The sequence below is a fragment of the Armigeres subalbatus genome, chromosome 3, assembly GCF_024139115.2.
Source record: "Armigeres subalbatus isolate Guangzhou_Male chromosome 3, GZ_Asu_2, whole genome shotgun sequence".
NCBI lineage: Eukaryota > Metazoa > Arthropoda > Insecta > Diptera > Culicidae > Armigeres > Armigeres subalbatus.
The window spans coordinates 139,736,648-139,761,739 of NC_085141.1; the positions used below are offsets into that span (position 1 = coordinate 139,736,648).

The following is a 25,092-nucleotide window of genomic DNA, read 5'->3' on the forward strand; positions in this document are numbered from 1 at the left end:
GCCTCTTGAAAGAAGGCTTCCGAGCCTCTTAAAAAAGGCTTCCGAGCTTCTTGAAAAGAGGCTTCCGAGTCTCTTGAAAGGAGGCTGTTAAAAGCCTCGTGGTCATGGTGTTAGCGGTCTATTTGCATTCGCATGTCATAAACTTCCTGGTTTTCGAAAAATATCTCCGCTGGTTTGCTAGGTGTCTTAAGTAATATACAATCAGTTTTACTTTGCGATGTATGCGATGGTTAAGTCATTCGAAAATATTCATATTTCAGTTTTTCTTGCTAAAATTCTGTGCAATGCTGCCTAAAATGCCAGTATATTGATATATCAAACATTTGTGTATCATTATTCAGATAGGTTGAAGCTTGTTCAATAGAATCCCACTATAAGGATGATGAGTTCGTTCTTCCTTGTTCCTTTCTCATACAACAAAGTTGTACCGAAAGGCAAAAATATAAAGTACAATGCTTGATGCAAAAAGAACGTTTGTTTATTTTCAAAGCCTTCAGTGGCAAAAAAACATAAAACAATGGCTTTTTTATTTAAATAAATTTGTAAGTAGGAGTATTTGAATCGACATCCCGAAAAATCAGTCAAGAAAATATCAAATCAAATACAGGAAATTTTGGGTTTGGTAATTTCTTTCACATGTCCTCTTTTTTCAGCCAAATGTCCTCCTTTTTGGCACGATTTGAAGGAATTTTCCTCCTTTTTGAAAATTGTATATGGTTGTGTCGTCAAGCTCAGACCCAACCGCAACATTCAGAACATTGTAAATTAATGTCCAAGTCGGGTGGTTTAATACCCGGAACATACCCGGCAATTAGCTTTGATTGATTTATTTGTTAAATCAACAATCCTTTTTATCTCTAACATAACTATCTAAATATTCATAATATCGTTTCAAAGTAATTACTGCTCCTTTGAAAACTGCTCATTCTTCAACTTTGATTGATGAGATGAGTATATTTCTTCTGCTTGAGGTGCATTTCACAAATTCTTTCGGAATACACCCAACTAGTTATCAACTTGATCTTGATTGACCTTTTGTCCGTTTCGAACTTTTGTCTCGTCCGACCTTTTGTTCCTTTCGTAGTTTTGTATTTTCGACTTCTTGTCATTGTCTTTATGTCCAGGGAAGTCAAGACAGTTTTCTTGACCGGGGCCGGGAATCGAATCCAGTCTATGCAAATACTATTTGTGAATAAATTTAGGCGGAATCTGTTTTATTGAAAAAATATATAAAATATCGCAAGAGGAGTCGAATTAAAAAATATCACTGTAAATGCTTTAAAAAAGTTAACAGTTTCAAAAAACATTCTATTAAATTAAAGCCTTGGCCACAGTATTTCCCAATTTTTATTGAAGATTTCAAGGTGACGCAAATTAAAAATAGAAAATTAAAAAAATCTATGTGTTTGATTAAAACTTAGGCGCAGATGTTAACATATTTTAAATTCAAAAAAATTTGCTAATCGCAAAAAAGAATAAAATATCGCAATTTAAAATCACAAGTAAGTTGTCGTCAAATTTAAACAAATCGGAGATGTCGAAAACTTTGAAGAAGCTTTCAAAAATATTAAAGATATCACAGCGAATGCACAAAAAAATCAAAAGAGAATTTAAAAATAATCTGAATTGTTTTTGACTATATTGCTTACTAGCTTTATGTACCCGGCCTTGCTCGGAATTGCCATTTTGGTTCGCAGTTTTTTTTCACAATCGGAAAATGATAAAACAAATTGGTCAACAGGGTAATTGTGTTTACTTATTGATACTTCATCATTTGATTATTAAAAGAAGGCTTTTAGAAACACTGACTGAAAATAGGGATCGTGGGTTTGAAAAGCCATATTCCGAGCAAACGTCTATTTCTAAAGAAGGAAAAACCTCAACCGATGCATTATTCCGGGCAAACGCATATTTTTAAAGAAGGGATCACACCCACCATTGCCTTATTCCGAGGAAATGCCTACATTTAAAGAAGCAGTCACATCCACCATTCAGAAGGAAACACATTATTCATTGCTTTTCACTGGGCAAACCATGATTCCGATGAAGGGTAACAATAACCATTGCTTTATACCCAAATGCATGCTTTCTATGAAAGGTTTTACTGATGCTCTTCATAATTATCCCAAATGCATTCATGTCGAATGACATGTTAATGGCCAGCTTCATTCAGGGAAATGTCATATTCTTGGATATGTGTATCGGGAAGTATCGTTTTCGGGAAATATCATTTTCGTTAAAGTCATTTTTCGGAGAATGTAATTATCGGGAAAATGTTATTGTCGAGGTCTTGGTATTTTTGAGGAATTCGGGCAATTTGTTTTCGAAACATTGTACAATGTCAAAGAACCTCGGATGAACTAAATAAGACGGATTTTAAATTAAGACGTTTTCTAAACAATAGCAACCCCAATAACCTCCCACATTCCAAAAGTCCCTCCTAGCCTGTCTATAATAGTTTTCTTTGTGTAGAGAATACGTGTTTACATAATGAAAATAAAATGACCTACCCCTACACACTTAAATCTCAAATTTCAGCTCGGTAATGTTTTTTACCGATTTTATCCTGTAAAACTTAATTTAAACCGAAAGCTCAGTAAACATATCAGAATTAACCGATCTTTGTAATAATTTAAACCGATGCCTCAGCACTATAAAATGAAATACTGATCCTCGGTAGTGTAAATGACCGAATAACTCGGTATTTATCAAATTTTTCAATTCTGTCAAACAATTATACTGAGCACTCGGTAAAAATAATAAATTTTACTTAGCTTACGGTAGTTTAATAACCGACTTCTCAGTTTCCGAAAGACCTTCGTGACGCCTGATGTACCGCCATATTTGTCCTCCGAAAAATGAAATTATAAGTTTTCCTTGAGGAAGTGTGTTGCGCACGTTTCACGTTTTATTTGCAATGGAAATGGAAATAATTGAGTTGCTGTTAATGTTAAGGTAAGAAAAAACATGAAACTCCCAGCCAACGGAAAAATTATTGTAGTTTAAAAATTGCAGGAAATCGACAGCTGAGAACGGCCCGTTTTTTCTTCAGAAAAAGAGCTGAGGAAGTCGGCAGTTGAGATTCAGATGTTTAAAAGCTCTGCGAATATAACTCCTCATTATTCCCTCTTAGTATTGGAAATTAATAATGAAATATGTTACAATAGAAAATACTTTTGTTTTTCTTTTTTCCGCTAAAACAAAAAGGATGCGAAATTACATTCTGTTCGGTAATTTGTATTACAGAAGCCCGTATTTTTTTTACAGATCAACCTGTATTTCTTTACCGAGTGCTCGGAAATATTTGACATTTCGTTATCGAGTATGCAGAACTGAGAACTCGGTAAATTGTTGAACTTTTTACTGAGCTGACTACCGAGATCTCAGCTGTTGAGAAATCGGTAATTCATTTACCGAGACCGTTAAAAAAAATTAAATGTGTATCCACTCAAATCGTTTCCTTAGGACAGACAATATTTGAAACAAATTTGGTTAAAATCGGTCATGGGGTTCAAGACTTACATTGAGTTGATCGATTGCTAAGCAATACCCCTCCTCCCATATCTTCCCTCTTTTCCAAAGAATATTCCCGACCACACTATCGTCGCCTCCTTAACATGAAGAATATGTGTTCCAAATTTGGTTGAAATCGGCCAAGGGGTTCAGAAGTTACACTGAGTTGATCGAAAACTAAGCAATACCCCTCCCCGCACACCCTCCCCCTTTTACAAAGAGCATGCTTAACCCCCCATTGTCGTGTCCTTGAGATAAAGAATGTGTGTACCAAATTTGGTTGAAATCGGCCAAGGGGTTCAGAAGTTATACTGAGTTGATAGATAACTAAGCAATACCCCTCCTCGCACAGCCTCCCCCTTTTTCCGAAGAGCATGCAATCGTCGTCTCCTTAAGACAAAGAATGTGTGTTCCAAATTTGGTTGAAATCGGCCAAGGGGTTCAGAAGATACACTGAGTTGATCGATAACTTAGCAATACCCCTCCCCTCACACCCTCCCCCTTTTTCAAAGAGCATCCTCAACCACACTATCGTCGTCTTCTTAACATGAAGAATGTGTGTTCCAAATTTGGTTGAAATCAGCCAAGGGGTTCAGAAGATACACTGAAATGATCAATAACTAAGCAATACCCCTCCCCCCACACCCTCCTCCTTTTCTAAACAGCATGCTTTGCCCTCCCATTGTCGTCTCCTTAAGATAAAGAATGTGTGTTCCAAATTTGGTTGAAATCGGCCTAGGGGCTCAGAAGTTACACTGAGTTGATCGATAACTAAACGATACCCCTCCCCGCACACCCTCCCCCTTTTCCAAAGAGCATGCTATCGTCGTCTCCTAAAGCTAAAGAATGTGTGTTCCAAATTTGGTTGAAATCGGTCAAGGGGTTTAAAAAGTACACTGAGTTGATCAATAACTAAGCAATACCCCTCCCCCCACACCCTCCCTCTTTTCCAAAGAGCATCCCTAACCCCCCTATCGTCGTCTCCTTAAGATAAAGAATGTGTGTTCCGAATTTGGTTGAAATCGGTCAATGGGTTCAGAAGTTATGCTGGAACATACATACAAACATACATACAAACATACAAACATTGAGTTTTATATATATATATAGAATATAGAATAGAATAGATAGAATAGATAGATAGATAGATAGATAGATAGATAGATAGATTTAGATGTAAATGCAATGAGAAAACAGAACTGTGCAATAAAAATCCTATTCGACTAAATTCTGATGTCACATTAGAAATTTGGAGACAGTACTCGTCGATAGAAAATCCTTCCGCACGCGATGGCATATAAGCAAGTCAAACCACCTTCCTTTTGCCAGTGGAGATATGTCAGCTTCCACACTGATATTCTTCCCTCCCCCTTCATACGGGAGCTTGGCAGAAGGAAGGTCGTGTGATATGTGCCATCACAAATATTGCCCTCCGCTCGCTTTCAAATCGACTTCTATAAAAACATTCTTCATGCCTGCCGTATCCTAACGGAACTATCAATTCTATACTTTCGCCTCTAATTCTATCATGAACATGTACGTCCAAGTTTGGAAGATGATATTAGCATTTCCATATCATTCTAAATAAAATGTTACCGAATCAAAAAAAAAACGATTGAAGAGTCAACGCAAAGTTAGAAAATGAAAGTATGACTGTAAATGCGAATTAAAAAATTTCATTTTTTTTTATATATTGTGACATTTTTTTAAAGAAATTTATTGCAATTATTTTTTTAAATTTTCGGTTTAAATTTTAACAATTTTGTAACAAACGTATTTTCAATAAAATTTTCAAGGTGCCAATTTAAAAAAAAATCGTATAAACATTTCGTGAAAAATTTTAAATGATTTATATAAATAAATAAATAAAAATCAAAAATGTTGTAAACAATTTCAAAGTTACCAAAAATTGATGATTTATTTTTCAAAAACTTTTACGCAAAAAATGACGTAATTCGTCAAAAAAATGGTTTCAATATAATAAATCTGTGCCAAAATGGTTCAGTCTGATCCTCATGACCATTCTTGCCAAAAATCATGTTACAATACAGAAAACATTCAAATTCAATTTGAACGAGTCAGATTGCCACATCTACAAATAGTGAAGCGATAGATGAAGCTGTCGTTGTAGAATTTCGATGTCATGTCCATTGAACTATTTCATTTATTACGCAACGCAGAGTATTCACTTTTTGAACACTCATACAAGCTAATTGATCGAAATGCAGTCAAGATATGCAGTATTTGCTTACTCGCACCCTGCATCATGTAGCATATTTTAACCGAAGCATATCTATTTCATAATTGATGTTATGGCATCACGGCTATAGTTCATGTATCATGAGGCATGTTCAAGAATCAGAAGACTGCATACTATCCTTCCCCTAGCCGTTGAGATCCTACAGATTTAATACCACCTGTGGAAGTCAAAGTGCACGAGAGCACATTGTAAAAGTGATAGAAAACAGCAGAATGGAAAAAGCTCGCCTGCTTCCGTGCTCCAGTTTTGTGCCATCATATGCATCGTATCGGATCGATTCAACCCATCCCCCCCCTCCACCTTATGCATTCTCTCATACGGTTCGATACAATGAAGTCCTTTATAGAACATGCCGTTGCAAGTGCTACTTATAACAAGTTGAAAACTATTTCCTTCTTCAGTAGTTTTCTTTTTACGTTTTTTCTCTAACGAAGAATGTAATCATTTTGAGTGCAATGATGGCACTTGTGGTAAGAAAATATGTTTTTCTTCAGGTAGGGATTGCTATCAAAATTATTCTGATCTCCTCGGATTTACTTTGATTGGAAATTTCTTTGCAAATCCGTAAAACTTACACATATTGGAGTACCCATTCATTTGAATTTGGTTGCTTATTTATTATTTATTATATAAAATAACTTATTAAGCTACATATAAAGATAACATATGAAGCTTCGTGAGAATAAATCATGTTTGCCTTTCTCGTTCAATAAAGATGTATCGCAAGGCTATAATTTCACTCCAAAAACAAACTTTTTATATACAAATTGACTCAGCTCGACGACCTGAACAGATGATACAACAAAAAGCACATGAATTTTTAGAGCTTTCTTCGATCTTCTCTTGGGAACTCAAATATGGTATCGGCAGGTACTTCCGGCAAGATATTGCAATTTGGCACCAGCTCTAAAGTTGCAACTGCATCTTCAAGTCCAATTTCAACCAGTTGCATTGTAAATTATCAAGTCAGGAGAACACAGGATTGCGGAAGGCTTTTGACGAAATAATATTACTATTTATGGTTTTTGAGCCTATGTAGGAAGATATTTCGCGTCCGTTTCGGAAAATTAAACGCAGTCTAAGTAAATACAAGTTTGTTATTCTCTTGCTATTTTATCTGTGCAATGCATCAATGAATCACTCACTTTGAGCGTGCTTACAGCGGGACACTAAGAGTTAACTTTCTGAAATTAGTATGGTGAAAGGGGTTCGATTTCTCAAAATTAAGCACCTTCATCGAATCAATATTTGGTAAGCGTTGTAGCGACATCTTCCTATATAACCGGCACCAAATAGTTTTTCATGAAAAGTTTCTAATTTTGAGGAAACCCGCGTTAGATGTCACGTTTTCGACCCGATTTCGTCACCCCCAAAAAAAATTTGAAAATTTTAGTCATTCTTTTCATTTCCGTAAATAATACCGCAAACAACATTGATTTTCATGAAATAACTTTCACCGCCTGTAGTTTTTTTATGAATGACTTCTGAGTACCTGGGAAGGATTCTGTAAGCAATTTCGACAAGAAATAACGGGTACCCCCACGCATTTTGCCTTTCCATTTGTGGAATGAATGGAAAAATTGGAAATATTTTTTTTCCGATTTTGTCATATACCCTGTTTTATCACCCCAAAATTCACCAGGGGATGATAAAATCGGGATATTACTGTATACACAGCTCACCAATTGCATAGTCTTCTTGAGACGTGTCGCAATGTGTTTCTAACGTATTTCACTATTTCGGTCTTAATCATTTGGCGACGACTAAAACACGCACGTCCTGACTTGCCCGATGGCTTCTCATGAGCCATGTACCCTCTGATTTTTGTTCATAGAAGTTTAGTTATTATTTATTTCTGTATTCCAAACTCTTTTGAATCTTAAAATTTCCATGCTTCATGTTCGAAAATGCCTGCCGGATGAACTAAGGTTTTATATAGAGCGAATTTCATTTCTATATGTATGTTACAGAAATACAGCTCCTGCTACACGCTAGAAAGTCTTATCTTCTTCTTCTTCTTCTTATTGGCATTACATCCCCACACCAGAACAGAGACGCCTCTCAGCTTAGTGTTCATTAAGCACTTCCACAGTTATTAACTGCGAGGTTACCATTTTTGGCATTCGTATATCATGAGGCTAACACGATAATACTTTTATGCCCAGGGAAGTCGCGACAATTTTCAATCCGTAAATTGCCTAGACCGGGAATCGAACTCAGCCACCCTCAGCATGGTCTTGCTTTGTAGTCGCGCGTCTTACCACACGGCTAAGGAGGGCCGCAACAGTCCTATATTTTATTGATTTCATATCAGCTTATTCATCCTTTTATGGGCAGTAAGCTAACGTGCGTCTTTACGGGAATCGTCCCAAGTAATAATTATGGTTTTACAAAGTTCTTGAAGATAGTGATTTACTCTTCAAGTCTGCAATGAAACCATCATCAGTACAACGATGTTTCAAGGAATCATTTTGATTTTCAAATAAAATGTCTTTTGCAACATTTTTTCCCAAGAGGGGAAATCGACGATTTACTCTCACGCTCTCTTATATATGGGAGAGCGTGAGAGTAAATCGTCGATTTCCCCTCTTGGGAAAAAATGTTGCAAAAGGCATTTTTTTGAAAATCAAAGCGAAACACAACCAAATGAAGCATCCACCGGATATAGATAATGCTTGTAGAGTCCAATAATGCCGTTTTTTGAGAGGCATCACTACTGCGAATAAGATTACCTTCGGCCTACATAAACAGTTAGGGATAAGTTGGGTCTTGTACAGTAACAAATGGAATCGAAATTCGCTCTTCATAATACCTTAATTCTTCCGGTGGTCAGTTACGAACATGAAACGAGAACAGCCAAAGTAAATAGAAAATGATGTAAATCTTTTGAAATACGGCGTACTTCAGAGGGCAGGTCATCTAGTGCGAATGCCGAAAGATAGAATTGCAAATATATGATTCAACAGAGAACAGGGTAGAATCCGGAGATAGATGATAATTGCTGCAAAAGGATTGAAATTCACGCAAAAGAATATATTTTAAATATATGTTCTTTAAAAATGCCTGAATTACAACCCAAGTAACACGGTTTGTTGTATGAGTGTAAAAGATACATCTTTCGAACATATAGTATGTTACGTTTTGGTATGAAAAACTGCTTTGATTACTTTCACACGACCCAAACAGCGCAAAAATTATCGATATTTTCAACATCTTTTAGTTGCAACCTTGTATTTGATTGCACATTCACAAGACTAAACTTAAACTAAGGATGTTTTCAGTAAACCTACTTTCAACATGGTTCTGTCAAATTGAATACCAAAACAAAAATGCTGACCAACATGTTCAAAGAAATAAATTTTATACGAAAAACGAATGGAAACAAGCAAGCATGAAATGATGAACACCATTTTAATAATATTAATAAACATATACAAACTGAATAAATAAATCAAATTTGTTTCGAAGTCTCGGTCGAAACATTATATGCGGCTCATGTTTCATTGGCTAACTTTTCATTTTACTTCTTCTAAATTCATGCGCCATTGATTGAAAAAAAAATATAACTATGCCATAACATAATTTTCAAATCGATATGTAAACAAATTCTCAAATCTGCAAAAGAAAAATAATATGACGATTTGTCGATAAACAATAAGGTCGATGAAGAACGTTGATAACATTGATCTTAAAAGATGTTGAAATAACGTTAAACTTCTATCATTGCGGTACACGTTCTATAAAAAAATAAGCATGTTATGACATTGTTCGTAAAATCTTCCTGTAGACATGTTTTATGTTGTGAGAATGTAAAACGAAACATCTCAAAAAACCAAACAAATGTCAAAAATTGACATGTTATCAGCAAGTTGTGAGAATGTAGTATGAAACTTCTTCTCTGATCAAATTGCTGTATGTTTTGCAAAAACTTATCATAGCTTTCCTTGAACATAACATGTTTTGTATTTCATTTTCCCGACCTTTATTCAATAAAATTATTGAATCTTAGTTAATAATGATGTTTTCGGTGTTACTTGGGAAGAAGAATGATTTTTCAACATTTTAGATTCGTTTAAAGAAATATTCTCTATACAGAAAGGCTACAAATGTGTTAATTTTCAATTTTGAGGGTTAATTACTATGATTTATTTATTTCTGAGTTATCAATTGACTTTTTTTAACGGTTTTTAAACATTGAGAAGAAAACAATGAAAATCAAATGAAATATTTTGAAACACCTCATGTCTTTTTTCTCATGACATTGCCTAGTTTTCTGTGAAAAAACAGGGCCACAAGAAACTTTGATAATAGACCGTTTTTTACAGCGTGAAGCGGCTCACAAGTGCAGCACTTTTTCAGTTTTAGTTTTCGAGTTTAAAATAGTTGGAGGCTTACAAAATGTAGGTTCCTTGAGAAAGCTTGTTCCTTGAAAAATTATTTCAAGTATTGATATTTGTAACACATATTGATATAATTGTTATGACTAACTGGTCGGGTTGGTATATGACATCATGGGTCTCCAAGACTTCTATAAAAGGTTCGATTTCGGAGTGAAATCTCGCTTAACTTTTCAAAAGGACCTAAGTAACATTTTTTCATGAATTAATTTGAATAGCGCAATGAACAGAACAACATGAAAGCTGTTGATTGCAGTACTCAAATTAATTCATGAAAAAAATGTTACTTAGGTCCTTTTGAAAAGTTGTGCTAGAAATGTACACGAACATTTTGAAAATTAAGCCAATTATTCCCAAGGCCAACTAGTATATGACGTCAAATACATTTAAGATTATTCAACCAACGACACCCCCACCCCCCTTCGCCAAGGCCGCGATGCCATTTTTGAACGATTCCTAAATATAATTAGAAGACTAACAAAACCGCATACATAATATACATAATATGGAAATAAGGAGATGTATAAAACGAAAACTATATTCAAATTTGCCCTTGAAATCACTCAAACTTCACCATAACTCCCCACCACCCATCATACCACACACCACCCAAACCAAACCGCATGTTGAAGCATCAATGAAACCCCTCTTTTTCCCCTTCCAATGTATGACACAAAACAAACGCAAACACCACCATGGCCACGAGCGTACGAACCAGCAGTTATCGCGTCGTTATCGAGTGCGATTTCTGTTCCCAACGATGAAACTTACAACTGTGTTGGTGCGAATGCTCCGATAAAGTATAATGGCAATAAACATCATCGAATCGGCTCTAAACTTAAAAGCGCGTACGTTGTTCGTCGATTAGTTTTCGTGTTCAACACGTTCCACTTTGCTAGCTTTGAGAAGCTTTGCTCTGTGCGTTAGCGTTATCGAAATTGCCGTAGCGACGATTCTAACCCATCGAGCGAGCGTAATTTATATTATAGCATGGTAGCTGCTCAATGCTCCCCGCTCGGAAAGATCTTCTAGATGTCTCCCGTGATATCTCTTAGACAAAAAAATGAGTCTCCTAGATATTTTTCTTCGATGTCTAGAACCTGTCAGACCTCAAATCCGCCTCAAATGCAACAACCGTTTCTACCTCAAATTTAGAACTGATAAACCGGTTGGGATTTGACAGATAGAATCTCTTCGATATTTCTTAGATACCTCTTAGACATGGGTACCACTATTCTAGTAGAATTTTCCTAGATATCTTGGAGATATAATTTTATTTTCCTTCTTCTTTTTATTTTGAAATTTTCGGATTATTTACTTTTTCGAAGCTGTTTTATAGTTTGGATTTTTTTTTATTTTATACTTCTTTTTTATGTTTATAATGATTAAATTAAAAAGGCATGGAACGTCTGTCATCGGAATCGTGGCAGCATGCGGAACACCCTGCGATGTGGTGACTCTATAGCCCTGAAAATCCCTGCGTAATCCTCCCGCTGGTCAACGAGTGTTTCGTTAAATTAGATTGGCCAAATCGGGTCGAAAGTACCTCGTCGATGAAGCCGGTGACATCGTTTCGAACATCTCTCGAGCGTGAAGCATATGATGGATGATTTTAAATTGGGATCTGACCTGGATGGATTTTTGGTTGGATCCCGCAATGATTTTAACCGGCAGCTGGTGTCGTCTGCAAAATTGAAAAAAGTTCATTTAGAAGTTCAATACAGTGAAATGAAATGTATAGTGAGGACCTGGTGTCACAGGTGAGGACAATCCTCAGATTCTTACCGGAAATAAAAATACGGCAAATAGAAACGTTGCATCATATCTGTTGTAAAATGCCTCATTAAGCTACAATTAACCTTTCAGTTCCTCGGTTGGTTCTTCTCCGATGGGATACTTTTGTATGCAGTAACAGCTTCATTCACCTGTTTTGGGAATTTCCGGGACCTGGGTAATCACTGACCTTCGTACCTGAGGCATTGAAGCCAAGCACATGGTTCTGCAACGGTGGCTATAATTATAAAATAGATATTTGTTATCGTGAACAAACAAATTGAATAATTTTGTTTTGGTTTGGATAAAAAGCAAAACAAAATATTGTGCTTAATCAAAGCTTGCCTTAACGTTTATCAACGTACACCGTTTCATCCGACGAATTGAGCTAGCACTTCAGTATCCACCATCAAAAGCACAATAAGATGCCATTTACGGCAAAATCCTCCATTAGCAACCGCCAACTGTTCACGCTAGAGCCTGCGGTTTTTGCCAACGCCGCGTATCACTTTATTGTGCTTTTTCCACCAACTGCACTTTGGCCTTAGCGGAGTATGCTTATTCCTTCTGGAGTTTGCTTATTTCCTCGATCCGGAGAGGATTCAAATTTAATCAGAAAGAACCAGTCACGATCTTAAAAGGAAAAGACATGTTGCCGGTACAAAAGATGGTGACGAAAAGAAAAAAAAATGACAGTTGAACCGCTAGCGTGCTTGATGTGTGAGTGTCCGGTGAAAACCTTGAAAACAAGATGAAGTTGAAACTTCGCTAGAGTTGGTTTGCGTCTTATCGAGGTAGATTCCTGGTCGCTGTTAGATATCGTTCCGAGTGGGTCGTAGTCCCGATTATATGGGAAAAAATGGAAAACTGCCTAAACCATTTTCCTTGTCAGCTGCGAACGCATTAATCAATCTTGATGAAATTAAATAGCATGTAATTAGAAGAGTGGCTCTGCGGAATGCAACTTGTTGCAATAAAATCAGTTAAGTCTTAGTACATGAAAATCGTGTGAGTTTTTGAGGTTGAAAAAGTGACCATACAGACACACAAACACACACACACACACACACACACACACACACACACACACATACATACACACACACAGGCATCACCTCGATTCATCAATCTGAGTCGAATGGTATAAGGAACTTTACTATCAAATGTTCCTGTAAAAAGTTCGTTTTCAGAGTGAAATGATAGCCTTTCGGTACAACTTTGTTGTACGAGAAAGGCAAAAAAGTAAGAATCAATTGGGGAATCCCACGCCTTAAATTGCATAAGAGGCGTGTATTGGATTATACATTGTAAGGGCTGCCAACAATAGTCGCATATTTCCAAAGCCATATTTTAATCCTTACAATAATAGCTAATGTTTTCTTTCTCAATTCTATTTACAGGTAAGTGGATTTTCCAAAACTATGGAGCTCATACATATTAGGCGAACTGTGTTAACGTATATGATCTTGACGGGTATGTATTTATAATCAAAATCAATGACGTTCCTGTTCCTTAAATTTGCAATGGCTCTACATTCCAACTGGAACTTTCTATCACCGGAATGACAAACCAACGCCTTTGCTCGTCTAAATGGAGACCGCGATCTATGTTGATTGTTTAATAAATATTTCACATAGGGGAAACCGTTAAATGTTGAACGGCTAATTTTGTCGCCTATTATTGAACTCCCATAAAAAATGCACGTGCGTTCAACAATAGGCGAAGAAATTAGCAACATTTGGCGAATTACCCTAATTAGAATTTATCAAAAACATTATAAGGATTTTGAGGAAGTTATAAGCAGGGATTGTCTAAATACTCAGAGCGGTGCGAAAAATGTTCGTGCAGCACCCACCTTCGGGTGCGCGTCTCTCGAATTTTGCGAGCTATAGTCCTATAGTGCCGAAGGTGCGCGGGCTCTTGCTGCTGCGTGCGAGTCAAAGGCTGCACTACCCTTTCGGGTAGCACGGGTAGTGCACATTGTGCATTTCGAATTCATCGAGAAAATTTAATGATAATAAATGCCCGCCAAGTAATATTGTTGTTTATTAGTTTCCTTAACAACCGTTTAAAGTTAGCAGATGATTGGAACTCATTTATGCAGTTCTTCTTAGAAAATAATCCAGAATCATAGATAACTGAAATTAAAATAGTAGTTTGTGCAACAAGTTGCAAAAAGATGATTTTTTCAGCACGAGTTGTACGTTTATCCAACGAGGCTTGCCGAGTTGGATAAATACTACGAGTGCAGAAAAAATCGGGTTTTGCAACGAGTTGCACACGCTATTTTTTGCAATGACGAAAAATGAGCTTTAATTTGATGAATCTGTACCAAAATTGTACAGTCTAATTTACTCCACATGATTATTCTTGCCAATAAAATATGTTGCTGCGGAGAAAAATCAGATTCCATGTTGCCGTGCCACATTGCATAGTTCGATAAGCCGTGAAGCGATAGATGTACTTGCCTTTGGAAATTTTTGATGTCATGTCCACCAAACTATTTAATTTCTTACAGGGTGCATAGAATACACTATTGGAGCACTTACACAAGCTAATTCAGCATAATGTAGTCATGTAACTACTGTTCTGATGTTGGTTTTTCATTATAGCACCCAAATGAGTGTTATAATGAATATTATGCAACCCATTTGAGTTGCATAATATTCATTAAAACACCCATTTCGTTGGTATGGAAAAGTAGGCTGTTTTATCACTCAAAGACGAACTATAAACCAGATATTATGATCAGGAATTGCAAAAATTCATTTAGGGGATCAGAGATAAATGTAATTAAGGAATTTATGTTTTCTGTTTTCAAATCACTGCAGTGCGATTTATAATTGCAAAATATTTGCTTCAGTTATTGTATTTGTTGACAATATATTCCACTCTACATAAAGTGCGTTCGGAAGTGTCGTTGGTAGAAATTATCAATGTTGAAATAGCGGATCAATATGATGAAGTGCTGCTGAATAATTAAGAAATACATTGTGGTTATTGACAAGCGAATTTTTATACGTGATGTTTTAAAAAGCACCGATTTCTGTGAAAGTAGTTTTTACACAGTTTTTTAGGATTTAGGTAAAAATTAAGTTGAGCGTAAAAATGTTGATTTATTTTCATTATTATTCAGACGAAGAGATTATTGGGAACTTGAAAACACGTTTCCCTTGGAATATTTTAAAATATTTGCGTTATAAATGAATATTAAAAATCAATTCACATATCTCCATAGATATAAGAATTGATATAAAAATGATTGAAATGTATTTAAAGAAATCATATGAAAAAAACTATTATTTTTTCACTTTTACATATTTTCCTATTTTTAACTTAAAATAAGTTAATATAAATAAGATATAGATATAAAATATCTTATTTATTCATATTGCTAAATGTCGAACAAATAATACGCCGATCAACCATCTTTCTACAGAACAGGCATGTAATAATAAGCCATTTTATAGAAGCTCAAATGACAGGAGACCTAACACTAATATTTACAATTTACAAGGAACATTTGCGAAAATGGAATGAAATGATGATGATGATGACAAAATGATGATGGTTTGCATGAAAATTTACCAAAACAAAGACCGAGCCGTCCACTCAAAATTTTGATCAGCTGTTTGAAACTGTCTCATAAAATGGCTTATCACCGTTCGAAAATCATACCAAAGCAGAACCGAAAAGTGCAGTTAGAGTGCTACTCTGTGCACGACTCTTTGAGAGCCCCGAGCACGATCCGCACTTACTCGCCTCTCTGGATCTGAATGGGCTTGCTTCCAACAACGCGCGCTGCACGCAAAGAGTTTCGTGCCGCACCATATCCCTGGTTATAAGAGTACCAAATTAATCGGAGAAGAGTCGTTTGGCCGAAACCAATTTGGCTGAAAGCCATTTGGCAGAATGCCACTAGACCGAAAGTTGCTTGGCCGAATATACCATTTGGCCGAAGAGACCATTAGGCCGAATGTTATTTGGCCGAATGGGTCATTTGGCCGAAAGAGTCATTCGGCCGAATGGGTCGTTTGGCCAAAAGAGTCATTTGGCCGAAAGGGTCATTAGGCCGAATGGGTCATTTGGCCGAAAGGGTCGTTTGGCTGAAAGAGTCTGTAGGGGTCCCATCGAAGGGAAAGTGGTTACCTCCAATACATTTTCCAAATCAATATCTTCCACATAACGTACATATTCACATATGAGTTTTCATAACATTGTAAATTAACGTCCAAGTCGGGTGGTTTAAAGTCACTCCTGACGGAATCCAAGATTAAAAGTGCTCGTGTTTTCGGGGGCACACTACTCGATACGGAAGCAACGCATAACTGTCATTTTTATTTTTTCACACATGCTGCGACGCAGCAAAGCTAAATCAACAAAAATGACAGTTGTGCACCACCTCTGAATCGAGTGATGTGCCACCGAAAACGCGAGCACTTTGGAACTTGGATTCCGTCAGGAGTGACCTTAATCCCCGGAAATAGGCAATTAACTTTGATTGAACTGATAGAGTCTTTTGGCCGAAAGGTTCGTTAGGCTGAAAGCGTTATTTGGCCGAAAGGGTCTTTGGGACGAAAGGGTCATTAGGCCGAAAGTGTCATTTGGCCATATAGGATATTTGGCCGAAAAGGACATATGGCCGAATAGGACATTTGGCCGAATAGGTCATTTGGCCGAATAGTTCATTTGAAAAGTAAGAAATTAGGAATGAGAAGAGAGACATCTCGCTTCTCGCTCTTCATTTTTGTCTTCTCACTGTAAAAAGTGAGTAGTGCGAAGTGGATAGAGACATCTCACTACTCACTTTTCACAGTGAGAAGTGAAAAAAAAAGGAGTGAGAAAGGGGATGGGTCATTTGGCCGAAACCCATTCGGCCGAAAGTCATATGGCCGAATGCCACTAGGCCGAACAAACCAACAGACCGAAACCCATCTGACTGAAAGGCATTTGGCCGAAAGGGTCGTTTGGCCGAAAGGGTTGTTTGGCCGAAAGGTTTTTTTTTATAGAGGGATGAAGGCAAATCTGCATACAGACACCTGAAATTATCACTCAGCGAGTGGGGTTGGTGCGGAAGGCAGAAGGCCAGCCCGCCGGACCCACTAATCCCACCCAAGCAGCAGAAGGTTACTTGAGTTACCCTCTCTACTAATATCCTGGTTCCCCCAGGGGAAGCCGAAAGGGTCACTTAATTCTCATTTCTCATTACTTACCCTAAAAAGTGAGTTGAGCGAAGTGAGGCGTCTCACTACTCACTTCTCACTTCTCACAGTGAGAAGTGAGACGTCTTTTCATTCCTCATTTCTCACTTCTCACTGTAAAAAGTGAGATGCGCGAAGTACGACGTCTGTGAAAAGTAAATACAGTCAAACCTCCATGAGTCGATATTGAAGGGACCATCGACTCATGGAAATATCGAAATAAGGAATAGCAAATCTTTGGAAAGTGGTAACCCCGAAAATATTTTTTGATATGACATTATTTGCTTCCATGAGTCGATATCGAGTCATAGAACATCGACTCATGGAGGTTCGACTGTAGTGAGAAGTCTTTCTTCTCATTTCACACTACTCACTTTACAGTAAGAAATGAGAAATAAGGAGTGAGAAGTGGAACGTCTTACTTCCTACTTCTCATTTCTCACTTTTTACAGTAAGAAGTGACAAATGAGGAGTGAGAAGTGAGACGTTTCACTACTCACTTCTCATTTCTCACTGCGCACGGTAGAAAGTGAGAAGTGAGTAGTGAGACGTCTCACTACCCACTTCGCAATACTTACTTTTACCCGGGGAAAAGTGAATAATGCGAAGTAGGTAGTGAAACGTCTCTCTACTCACTTCACGCTTCTCACTTTTTACAGTGAGAAGTGGGAAATGAGGAGTGAGAATTTCGTCGTTCACTGTGAACAATGAGAAGTGAGTAGTAAGACGTCTCACTTCTCACTTCGCTCTACTCTCTTTTTCAGTTAGAAATGGGAAATAAGTACTGAGACGTCTCACTTTTCACACCTGATTTCTTATTTTCCAAATGACCTATTGGGCCAAATCTCCGGCTCGGCCAAATAACTTGTTTGGTCAATTGACTATTTAGCCAAATAATCGGCCAAATCTCCTATTCGGTATTATAAAGAGCAACGATGAAACCAAATCGGCATCGTATGAAGAACGTCAAAGACGAAACACAGAATGCACTGTGAAAAACGCATAATGCGAATCCATATAGGTGAAAATTTGTTTAAAATCTGTATGAAAATATACTATTGATTCCACCCTTATTCACCCTCATTTGTTTATTTATTTATTTATTACCAGACTAAGGACGGAGTGGCCTGTGCTGCACATAAAAGTCTTCTCCATTCAGCTCGGTCCATGGCTGCACTTTGCCAACCACGCAGTCTGCGGAGGGTCCGCAAATCGTCCTCCACCTGATCGATCCACCTTGCCCGCTGTGCACCTCGCCTTCTTGTTCCCGTCGGATCATTGGGACTCGAGAATGTCCCTGAAACTCGAACTACGCACATCACGTATCAGTTTATCCGGAAATCCGTTTTCGTGCATTAGCTCCTATACATGGTCCCGATCGATTGTATCATATGCGGCTTTGAAGTCGATAAATAGATAATGTTTGAGCACGTTGTATTCGCGGCATTTCTGCAATACCTAACGTACGGCGAACACCTGGTCTGTGGTAGAGCCTTCACCCATAAATCTCGCCTGGTACTGCCCCACGAATTTTCTTGCAATTGGTGTTAGTCGGCAGCATAAAATTTGGGAGAGTACCTTGTAAGCGGCGTTCAGCAATGTGATTACGCGGTAGTTGCTACAATCCAGCTTATCGCCCTTTTTGTAGATGGGACACACGACACCTTCCATCAACTCCTGCGGCAGAACCTCATCCTCCCAAACCTTGGTAATCACCCAGTGCAGCGCTCTAGCCAGTGCATCACCACCGTGTTTAAACAGCTCTCCTGGTAGTTGGTCAACTCAGGGGCTTTGTTGTTTTTCAACCGGCCGATCTCCTTCTGGATTTCCTGGAGATTCGGAGCCGGAAGTCTCATGTCCTGCGCGCGTGCACCTAGGTTCATTACCATACCGCCACCATTGTCTACCTCATCGCCATTCAGGTGCTCTACGTAAAGCTGCCACCACGTTTGGAGCACCTCACGCTCGTTTGTAAGAAGGATCCCGTTTATGTCCTTACACATATCGGACTGTGGCACCTGGCCCTTACGTGAACGGTTTAACTTCTCATAGAACTTTCATGTGTTATTAGCGCGGTACAGTTGCTCCGTCTCTTCACGGTCTCGATCTTCTTGCTGGCGCTTTTCCTCCGAAAATCGAGTTTTGTCTGTTTGTATCGTGCCTCGTTCGCCCTCGTGCAATGTTGCAGCAATCTCGCCCATGCTGCATCTTTCTCCTCAATTAACTGCTCACATTCGCCGTCATACTAGTCGCTTCTCTGATCCGGGGGCACCGTGCCAAGTGCAGCGGTTGCGGTGCTTCCAATGGCGGATCGAATATCTCTCTTGCCATCTTTAAGAGACGCTGCGCCTAGCTGCTCTTCCGTTGGGAGTGCCTCTTCTAGCTGCTGCGCGTATTCTTGGGCTAGTCTACCATCTTGTAGTCGCTCAATGTTTAGCCGCGGCGGCTGACTCCGCTTTTAAAACGTCTTTGATCCTATTGGAGTCGACTGTAAGGGAATAAATTATGCGTTTGTTCCTTTTAAAATCAATCACTTTTCCACATTGGTGAATTTGTTTGATATTTGAAGAAAATATATTTGTAACTGATTGTCCCAAATAAAGAAACGATTAAAAATCATATTTGCCTTTCACATTAAACATGTTTCAAAATATTATTTACCGAGCCCATTTATAATTGAAATTGTATTTTCCACTCTCATAATGAAACATTCTGAGAAGCGAATTCTCAATTATCTTAATGATGCCGTAACAACTTTGGCGAAGGATATTTATACCCTTTGGCACAATTTCGCGGAAGGACCACTTGAAGCAGTAAACAAGCATGAAATTGTCGAACAACTCCTTAACTTGAGAACATATTGATCTCGGTTAATACAGCTTTCGCTACACATTATATATAGATGAAAACGGGATTCAATAGGGATATCAGTAAAATCCTTGCAAGTGCCTACCTCCTCCCTTTTCCCAAATGTAGTAAATTTCTAGAAGAGATAATTCGAAACATTGAACCACATATTAGCTTGAGGCTATGGCTTCACCGGAAAGAAAACAAGAAGCAATAGGAAAACCAGGAGAACAACTTTACCTCGTTATCGCACAAGGGACATACGTGGAGAATCTGCACAGAAATAATCCCCACCACACAGTTGAGAACGGATTACTCCACCTAGGTTTCCACCAGCAAGCACCAGCTAGCTATCCGATAGTGATAATGGGTGTCGTAAATCCATTAAACGCGATTTGTGGGCCGCTTTTCGGTGGAAGCGTGGCTTTCCCACTTTTCGTCCCTAATTGGACTTAAGTGCTATCATCCAGTTGTCGCCCATTGGATACCATCCCATGGACAGCGGGGAAGATGAACCTACGAATAAGCAAATATGAAACTATTTCTTTTGAAGCCAAACGGTGGTCTGTCGGAATTCAAGAGGCTGCTCCTGAATAGGACCCAGGCGAGACACGCCATCCGAAGAGCAATTCAAGAGGGTTCTCGTCCGTTTTTGAAATCGCGTCTCGTCGGGCTGTTTGGGATATAAATAGGCAGATGTAGAGGAAAAAAATGCAAATTCATCAAGTCTGGTGATGATGCGCTCGTTAACGGGGTGGAAGCGAAACTCGGAAGCTGCATTCCTTCTACAGCGCATAATATGTTGCAAAATTTGGAGAAAAAAAGAAGAGAGAATTTTACACGATGTTGTTAGTTACGAGATGGTACGAGCAAGCTTATAAAGCTACTGATGTGATGTGGAAGCATTTTTTCCTTCTACCGAAGAGGATTGAGGATAATTGAATAAGCTTGAATAGTTCCCTAGCACATTTTAAAACAAGTTTCAATTGAAATATGCTTTATACATGCCAATTTTTTACATAAATTCACTTTGTCTTTGTCAAACATATTCTCTAGAATTATCATTTAAAATTTTGGTAGCAGTCGATTACGATTTTGACATGACTACGATTAGTGTACGCCATCGCATCATAAAGTGCGTTGCCTCGTAAGAAAATAGGATTTAGGGGAAAGTTGGGCAAGATTGCCAACATCGATTGTAGCACCAGTAAGCATCATATTCACATTATTAATAAGAGGGAAGATTCAGTATAATGTTAAAGGGCAATGAAACTGGAAAACACATTTTGCAACCTAAATAACACTTCAAATATTCATATGGAGATGGTAGAGCTAAAATTAAACTTTTGGTAGTTCCGTGAACACTTAATTTATGGGTTTGTATCTAAATTTATTCGTATTGTTAGCACATTTCATATTCACCAATGCTTATAAAATTCTAATAATTCGAAGGCAATATGATCGATATAAGTAAACTTACAAATCTTGTCGACTTGGGGTTTGCTGCCAGCTGTGGTAGAGACAAGATTGTCATTAGTGCTACAAAGTACAAAATATCCGGAATAGTCGCGGTTTAATTCTGTACTTGTGTTACGATTGAAATATCACCGTCGAGACATAGTGATAGATGATTTTCAACCAGCGCCAGCTTCAGCATAACGCCTTTGGTGATCGGCGTGAACTTTTTCCGTTCAGCAAAAATTCTACGGAATTTCTCGGGGAGTTCCTCCAAAAAATCCACTAAGAATTCCTCCGAAAGTCCTTCATGAATTTCTCCGAAAGTTCCTTCGAAATGTCCAAAATGAATTCTGTCATGAATTCGTCCGGAATTCCCTTCAGTATTTCATCCGAAAATTCGTTAAGTAATTCCTTCGAATTTCTTAAAAAAAACCAATGGAGCAAATTATGTTTTTTTTTATCACAAAGAATGTAATGCGAAATTTCAGGGAAATAAAAAATACACAATTGAAATCTTGAAAAAAAAAATCATGACTTCACAGAGAATTGCTCTAAAGAAAATGCATTTTGGCCATAACTTCTAATCCCATAGCCCGATCTGGCCAATTTTCAATAGGAAACAATGGGACAGGATTCCCATTTCAAGCAAATCGGTTAAAGATAAGTGCTTGAAAAATTAGCTAAACTTTTGGAGAACTTTTGCCCACATATACACACATATACACTACACACACACAGACATCACCTGAGTCGATCGGTATATAACATTATGGGTCTCCATGGGCCTCCTACGAAAAGTTTGTTTTCGGAGCGAAGGTACAGCCAGGGTTCTTATATCAGGGTTCACTCACTTCGACAGTAGATGGGAGAAACTAGAACGGGGGTGAAAAATTCATTTTCAGTGCAAAACATAAACAAACTCGGTGGATGCCCCATATAAAAATCCAAGATGGCTGAATCATGTAATTGGCATACTGCTACACCTGTTTGTATTCACCTTGAGTACAGCCTTTACTTACACTGTGTCACCAAAGTACTCTTTAATGAGTGAAAAAGTGCCCATTATGAAGTAGTTTCATTAAAGAGTAGTTTGACTTTACGTCAAAACAAGGTGTATTTTTACCCATTATGGATACTGAAATATATTTAAAATGAGTAAAATAAACCATTTTTATTTGTTCCCGCGAAAAAAAGGGAAACAGGATTTGCTGTTTTCAGGAAATCGAGGAGAAAAAAAAAGAAAAAGTTTACCACATCATGATAAGGTATTTTATCTAAACAAAGTTTTTGAATACATGGAAACCTGCATTAATGATCATGAACTTAGTTTATAAACATCTCGGCATCAAGGTTTCTCTCCTGTTGTGTCACGCAGCATCGTAGATAGTTTTTATCCTATGAATTTGTTGGGATCTCGATTCTCGACTTCATCCTAGTAGGTATCAGCATCTCGACTTCATCTGTAATCCGATGACCTTTTTTGAGAGCTGCAGCCTATGGTACTGGCGAAAGTTTGGCCGCAGTTACAAGCAAAGGGACTAATTCGGCGAGGACTAAAAGTAGTAAAAATTCTTCTTTATTGTTTCATTTTCTGTTCTACAATTATTTTTTTTTACATGTACAGTGCTCGGCCGGCTTGGCCCTCCAACTTCAATTTGATTTTTTTTTTGTTTTGTTTATATTGTTATTCAAGTTTTAAGATATGATATATCATGACGGCCTTTAGGAGGCGCTAGTGTGTTTTTATAATTTGATAACCTAACTACTATGTACACTAATATTTACAATAAAAATTTGTTATCCTAGATTGAAACTAGCGCCCTAATTGGAGCCTGATCCGAATGCAAGCAACGGACCCTAAACTTTTCTTTACACTCACCAAAGCGTTCATGTAAGGTTTTTATCCCGGCCAGACGGTGGACCTCGGATGTTCTTGTCCTGGGAGGTGTTGAGGATCATCCTCAGGAATTTGTTTTGGACTCGTTGAAGTTTGAGGTGATGAGTTTTAGCGCAGCTCTCCCAGACCGGCATGCCATATTCGATCACAGGGAGGATGATTTGCTTGTAGACAGCAAGCTTATTTTCAGGGACAATGACGACCGGCGGTTGATCAAAGGGTACAGTAGTTTCAACAAGACGTTACACTTTGTCACCGTTTTGTCAACCTGTTGCCTGAAAATAAGCTTGTGGTCGAGGGTCAAGCCAAAGGTAGTCGGCCTCATTGGCCCATTCCACAGTCGTGCCATTGAGGATGATTTTACAGTCCCCAGGCGGAACATGTTTAGGGATTTGGAGTGGGGAAAATGATGACCTGGGTCTTCGCCGCGTTGATACAGATCTTCCAGCTGGTGAGGTACTCTGTCAGGGCATCCAGGCCTCGTTGGAGTTTTGCCACTAGCGCTCTGATCACTCTACCGTTGTAGACGATGGATGTGTCATCTGCGAACAGAGACAGAATGCCGCCTTCTGGAGGTTCTGGCATGTCGGAGGTGAACAGATTGAAAAGCAGGGGCCTGAGGATACTGCCCTGGGGACGCCTGCGACGATGTTGTGCGCATTGGAACTCGCTCCGCTGATTGAGACCCGGAATGTCCTTGCCGACGGGTAATTGTTGATGATTTTCACCAGGTAGCTGGGAAGATTGTAGCGTTGTAGTTTGTACACCAGGCCATCATGCCATACATTGTCAAATGCCTTCTCGACATCGAGTAAGGCCATGGCGGATGTTTTCGAGACAAACTTGTTCCGTCTGAGGACGTTGGTAACTCAGGTCAGTTGGTGTACAGTTGACCGACCGCGTCGGAAACCAAACTGTTCCTCGAGCAAGATGTTGAGATTTTCGGCAGACTCAAGTAACCGGTGATGAATAGCTTTTTCGAATAGCTTGGATAATCCTGAGAGAAGGCTGATGGGACGATAGCTTTTGGGTGAGGAAGGATCCTTCCCAGGCTTCCGGATGGGGATGACTTTCGCTGACTTCCAGGCCGATGGGAAGTAGCTGAGCCGGAGACACTGATTGAAGATCAGCGAGAGGTGCTCAAAGAACGGCGCACTCATGTGTTTGAGCTCGAGATTCAGGATGCTGTCGAAGCCTGGGGCCTTCATATTCTTCGATGATTTGATATAGGCCGTCAATTCGCCAGCTGAGATCTCCAACTCCTCCGAGAAGTCGTTGGGAATCAAATGGATGTTGTTAGCATGCTCGTTGACGGCTGCTTCGTGTGGACTGACGATGTTCTGCCCAAGATTGTGTGAGCTGACGAAGTGACGACCTACAGGGGATGTCCAATATAACTGGGATAGGCAAATTTTGGGCATAATTAGATGTGTTGTAACTATGTCAATTATTATCCGATTTTGACAATTAAAGGATGCCTGAACTAGAAATTTAATGTAGTTTCACCAAATGTCCATGGAACCGACCATGGTCATCGGACACCGGAGATATTCCGGATTTTTCGAAGGTAGGTTCAGAACCGTGAATTTGTGGTGGGTATTAGGATAAGTTGTGGTTAAAAACAAAATAATATTAGTAACCATAAATAAAGTAGGGCTCTTTCTGATTGGAACCATATGTTGAAATTCTAAATTGGACCAGGATCAAGTGAGATATGGCCATTTGTTTAGAATCGGTGCCAATCGG

General features: G+C 38.5%; 1 protein-coding gene and 1 long non-coding RNA gene across 2 annotated transcripts in view; one reads left to right on the forward strand and one right to left on the reverse strand.

The window, feature by feature from the left end:
- The window catches only part of LOC134219851 (uncharacterized), a 444,111-nt gene that overhangs the window by 186,808 nt on the left and 232,211 nt on the right, over positions 1–25,092 (forward strand). The window lies entirely within an intron of this gene.
- LOC134226051 (uncharacterized) lies at positions 11,345–12,768 on the reverse strand. Its single transcript, XR_009983382.1, has 3 exons — positions 12,309–12,768; positions 11,956–12,181; positions 11,345–11,854 (listed from the first exon to the last, which is right to left on the reverse strand). It is a non-coding gene; the product is annotated as an uncharacterized LOC134226051 (long non-coding RNA).